Source organism: Doryrhamphus excisus, linkage group LG18, assembly GCF_037039965.1.
Source record: "Doryrhamphus excisus strain RoL-2023G ecotype Guam linkage group LG18, RoL_Dexc_Guam_v1.1, whole genome shotgun sequence".
Classification (NCBI taxonomy): Eukaryota; Metazoa; Chordata; class Actinopteri; order Syngnathiformes; family Syngnathidae; genus Doryrhamphus; species Doryrhamphus excisus.
In genome coordinates, this window is record NC_136374.1 from 441,359 (window position 1) to 447,358 (window position 6,000).

The 6,000-nt window shown below is 39.2% G+C and overlaps 1 long non-coding RNA gene across 1 annotated transcript; it reads right to left on the reverse strand.

Annotated features, from left to right (window-relative positions):
• Positions 1-323: 323 nt before the first annotated feature.
• LOC144902060 (uncharacterized) lies at positions 324-5,372 on the reverse strand. Its single transcript, XR_013630303.1, has 10 exons — positions 5,271-5,372; positions 3,714-3,784; positions 3,548-3,620; positions 3,370-3,466; positions 1,818-1,888; positions 1,652-1,724; positions 1,197-1,253; positions 765-813; positions 418-513; positions 324-346 (listed from the first exon to the last, which is right to left on the reverse strand). It is a non-coding gene; the product is annotated as an uncharacterized LOC144902060 (long non-coding RNA).
• Positions 5,373-6,000: the final 628 nt, after the last annotated feature.

Genomic DNA, 6,000 nt, shown 5'->3' on the forward strand with positions numbered 1-6,000 from the left:
ACGTCCAGCTGTGAGAGAGCTGGAGAAACAAAGTGTAAAGGTAGTAATACAAGTCAAGTTTGTTGATATCACATGGTGGAAATACTAAAAATAATATTGTTAACTTACCTTGACAACAACATTCTCTTCTCTAGGGTCATGAACCAGGAAGCAGAACGCCTCATTCCACTGAGGTGATGTCGTGCGATCACACACCTACAGCAAAGATGGACGTGTTAGTCCCGGATGCCAATACCCTGGTTATTATTTGGCTAGTTGCCACGCTTAGTCTCACAGTAGTTTTGTGGGATGTTTTTCCAAGAAGCATATCCGCTCCCACTTTTGGCTCTTTTCCACTCTTTTCCACCTGTTGACACGCCACATGGGTCATAATAAAACACAGATCATGCCTCCTCAGTACCTCCTCGACTCACTTACTGGTAAACCATCTGCTTGTTCGATGAAGACAAACAAAAGTCCCACAGATGGAACGGCTTTGTTCTGGTAGGACTGCCTGGAGTAGAACTTGAGAATCTGAAGAGAATGGTTCGATATTAGTATTTTTTATAGTTGAATGAAGCATTAGTACGCTTTTTCTTCTTCTGGAAGCACCCCCCTTATCCAGTTGGTCTGCCTCCGAGGCTGTTGGAAGCCATTCCAGGATCAGGTGAACGCGACCTGACTTGACATCACTGAGCGTGTACTGATACACTGATACATAAAACACACACAATCCTTTGAATGCTTGAACAATTCAATGACAATAATATAAGCCGTTTCCATACCTGATCCGTGTACTGAGAATCAATTATGTCCTTCAGTTTGACCTTCAGCCTGCATGTTGAGAAACATGACAATTATTTCAACCACTTGATAATGGAATGGATTTCTTTTCTCTAATTCATGTTTATTTTTATTTATTTACACTGCAATATTTGATATTTATACATATATATTTAATATCATTTGCGTTCTACATGAATGTTCTAAATGATTCCAACCATATCAAATTCTACAACCTGTCTTTAATATACTGTAAGTGTGTGACATAATTTTTCTTGTGAATCGGACAATAAAGTGTAGATAAAGGAGGATGGCGGTGCTCTTCTCAATACTGGCATCGCTGCGCTGGAGGTAGTAAGCAGTATTATCAAGCAGTTGCAGTATGTGACAGTATCGATAATAACAACACTACTAATGTGTACTGGAAGCAGTACCTTCCCATAAAGTCATCCTTCATGTCCATGTCTTTATCAAACACCTCCAGATGTAACCTGATGGAGCAACAAAACTCATCATTTATCATCTGGTACATGTATTCATAATGTGACGAGTTGCTACTTTACTGTGGCCAGCAAGCTTTCTACAAATGGATTAAGGATTAAATATTCTAAAACAAAAGATGCAGATTGGGCATTGATACTTTTATGTTGAAAGAACTCAATTGTACATCAATAACTCCTGTAACCACAAATCTCACTCTCTCAATTTCTGCGGCAGTTTTTCCTTGTGTATGGAAGGCATCAGCTGTCATTCAATATATAAGAACGTAGATCCTTGTCCGTTTCCAATTTCAAACCAATCTTCGACTTGAAAAAAGGTTTTGACACTGTAAAGCATAGAATAACCTAAACCATGTTGGTGTCATTCAACAGCTGTACTGTAATCTTACCTTGTCTAAGCTGTTGGGACCAAATTCTTGAGCGTCAACATCCTTCAGTATTCTGTTAAATGGATGGAGAATGCTGCACATGTAATTCATGTGGCAGCCAGAATATCTGTATTCATTAGTGCAGTCCAAAAAAGGAAAAGCAAGGCGATGGGGGCAGAAGGCATACCATGGAGCAGTCCAGAGACAAAAGAACTCCCAAAATCAGCTGGAGGAGGTCGCGGTCCACTGGGCAGTACACTGAAAAAAAATTTGGAGTGCCATTTACTTGAGCAAAGCTAGGTAACAATTTGCACGCACAATTCCCAAGCAACTTTTCCTTGGGAAATACTCTGGTCAAATTTACTTTTTTTGAATGAAAAAGGTACTCTTTGCTAGTAAATTTGACCCCAAACTACCTTTGAATCTACTTCAAAATCCATATAAATGTACTCGCTTTTCAGGATTGTTTAACTAGTTTTCCCTGACTTTATTTGGAGCAAATTATAAGTAATATTTACATGATTTAAGCTACCACCTACACCACTTTTCTAATATGATTGTGTAGTATTTTTTTAAGATGGCCTTCTTTGAATGAAATGATCTTAACACATCTTCTACAAAACATTATTTCAAACCAGAACAGCTTCACTGCATTTGTACTAAAGCTGTATTTACTTCCAGATGGCGGTGCACAAAAACACAACACAGCCACAGGTTGAGGCACCTGTGAAATTAATTCAACATTTCATAACTAAACCAAAGACCTGGGATTTATTCCCTTAATTGGGAATCGTATTATTAGAATGATTATTTTTGACTTCCACTTTCCTCATGCAGGTATGGACTTCCCACACTAGTGTGCCAGTCGCCTCCTTCTGGACGTTTGGTGTCTACTATACACTCAGTTGGAGTCCACCTGCAGTAAATTCAGTTGATTGGACATGATTTGGAAATATAATAACTGTCTATATAAGGTCCCACAGTTGACTGTGCATGTCAGAGCACAAACGCCAAGCATGAAGTCAAAAGAACTGTCTGTAGACCAGCGAGACAGGATTGTCTTGAGGCACAAATCTGGGGAAGGATACAGAAACACTTCAGCTGCTTTGAAGGTCCCAATGAGCACAGTGGCCTCCATCCCTACAGTGAAGCATGGTGGTGGCAGCATCATGCAGCAGCAGCAGGAACTGGCAGACTAGTCAGGATAGAAGGAAAAATGAATGCAACAATATATAGAGATATCCTGGATGAAAATATTGCTGCATTCATTTTTCCTTCTATCCTGGCTAGTCGAATAATGGGGGCCACTGTGCTCATTGGGACCTTCAAAGCAGCAGAAATGTTTCTGTATCCTTCCCCAGATTTGTGCCTCAAGACAATCCTGTCTCGCAGGTCTACAGACAGTTCTTTTGACTTCATGCTTGGCGTTTGTGCTCTGACATGCACAGTCAACTGTGGGACCTTATATAGACAGTTATTATCTCAAGGATGATCAGTGGAAAAAAGATGCACCTGAGCTCAATTTTGAGCTTCATGGCAAAGGCTGTGAATACTTATGTAAATGTGATTTTTTTGTTTTCTATTTTTAATAAATTCAAAAAAGTAAAAAAAAAAAACTTTTTCACATTGTCATAATGGAGTATTTTGTGTAGAATTTTGAGCTAAGAGATTAAATTAATACAATTGGGAATGAGGCTGTAACTTGACAAAATGTGGAAAAAGTGAAGCGCTGTGAATACTTTCCGGATGTACTGTATGTGCCCTGGGATTGGCTGGCCACCGGTCCAGGGTGTACCCCGCCTCTCGCCCCAAATCAGGCTCCAGCATACCCCCACCCTAGTGAGGATAAGAGACATAGAAAATGAATGAATAACTAAACCATGTTGGTGTCATTCAACAGCTGTACTGTAATCTTACCTTGTCTAAGCTGTTGGGACCAAATTCTTGAGCGTCAACATCCTTCAGTATTCTGTTAAATGGATGGAGAATGCTGCACATGTAATTCATGTGGCAGCCAGAATATCTGTATTCATTAGTGCAGTCCAAAAAAGGAAAAGCAAGGCGATGGGGGCAGAAGGCATACCATGGAGCAGTCCAGAGACAAAAGAACTCCCAAAATCAGCTGGAGGAGGTCGCGGTCCACTGGGCAGTACACTGAAAAAAAATTTGGAGTGCCATTTACTTGAGAAAAGCTAGGTAACAATTTGCACGCACAATTCCCAAGCAACTTTTCCTTGGCAAACACTCTGGTCAAATTTACTTTTTTTGAATGAAAAAGGTACTCTTTGCTAGTAAATTTGACCCCAAACTACCTTTGAATCTACTTCAAAATCCATATAAATGTACTCGCTTTTCAGGATTGTTTAACTAGTTTTCCCTGACTTTATTTGGAGCAAATTATAAGTAATATTTACATGATTTAAGCTACCACCTACACCACTTTTCTAATATGATTGTGTAGTATTTTTTTTAAGATGGCCTTCTTTGAATGAAATGATCTTAACACATCTTCTACAAAACATTATTTCAAACCAGAACAGCTTCACTGCATTTGTACTAAAGCTGTATTTACTTCCAGATAGCGGTGCACAAAAACACAACACAGCCACAGGTTGAGGCACCTGTGAAATTAATTCAACATTTCATAACTAAACCAAAGACCTGGGATTTATTCCCTTAATTGGGAATCGTATTATTAGAATGATTATTTTTTGACTTCCACTTTCCTCATGCAGGTATGGACTTCCCACACTAGTGTGCCAGACGCCTCCTTCTGGACATTTGGTGTCTACTATACACTCAATTGGAGTCCACCTGCAGTAAATTCAGTTGATTGGACATGATTTGGAAATATAACAACTGTCTATATAAGGTCCCACAGTTGACTGTGCATGTCAGAGCACAAACGCCAAGCATGAAGTCAAAAGAACTGTCTGTAGACCTGCGAGACAGGATTGTCTTGAGGCACAAATCTGGGGAAGGATACAGAAACATTTCTGCTGCTTTGAAGGTCCCAATGAGCACAGTGGCCCCCATTATTCGACTAGCCAGGATAGAAGGGAAAAATGAATGCAGCAATATTTTCATCCAGGATATCTCTATATATTGCTGCATTCATTTTTCCTTCTATCCTGACTAGTCTGCCAGTTCCTGCTGCTGAAAAACATCCCCACAGCATGATGCTGCCACCACCATGCTTCACTGTAGGGATGGAGGCCACTGTGCTCATTGGGACCTTCAAAGCAGCAGAAATGTTTCTGTATCCTTCCCCAGATTTGTGCCTAAAGACAATCCTGTCTCGCAGGTCTACAGACAGTTCTTTTGACTTCATGCTTGGCGTTTGTGCTCTGACATGCACAGTCAACTGTGGGACCTTATATAGACAGTTATTATCTCAAGGATGATCAGTGGAAAAAAGATGCACCTGAGCTCAATTTTGAGCTTCATGGCAAAGGCTGTGAATACTTATGTAAATGTGATTTTTTTGTTTTCTATTTTTAATAAATTCAAAAACGTAAAAAAAAAAAACCTTTTTCACATTGTCATAATGGAGTATTTTGAGCTAAGAGATTAAATTAATACAATTGGGAATGAGGCTGTAACTTGACAAAATGTGGAAAAAGTGAAGCGCTGTGAATACTTTCCGGATGTACTGTATGTGCCCTGGGATTGGCTGGCCACCGGTCCAGGGTGTACCCCGCCTCTCGCCCCAAATCAGGCTCCAGCATACCCCCACCCTAGTGAGGATAAGAGACATAGAAAATGAATGAATAACTAAACCATGTTGGTGTCATTCAGCAGCTGTACTGTAATCTTACCTTGTCTAAGCTGTTGGGACCAAATTCTTGAGCGTCAACATCCTTCAGCATTCTGTTAAATGGATGGAGAAATCATTTCAATTATGGCAACTACAAAATCTAAAATCATCACAATGGTTAGTAGTCCAAACGACAAAGCTGCTTGACAATATTTGTTGGGTTTTTTTTTTTTTTTTTTTTTTTTTAAACAAAACACTCAAAATCAACTTAGTTCTTAACCCTAAGATGCATGAGTGACTGGACCCTACACTCTTCCATAAGAGTCCATATTTCTTGAAATGTATAAAAGCTAAGTTAAAAATTTGAATGGTATTATATTGAAAACATGTTTTTTTTCGGAATAACTGGAATATGAAATGATAAAAAAAAAATTCATTATGAAGATATTTCAAGAAAACAACCTGACTGGGTCATTTTTGACCCACTTATGCATCTACGGGTTAATACACATTTTTCATCTGTGTCTTGAAACCTAACCTAAACAAAACTCTTTTTTCCTCACAACGGGATATCGTTGAGGAACTCCATTATCCAACTCTTTAAATCAATAAA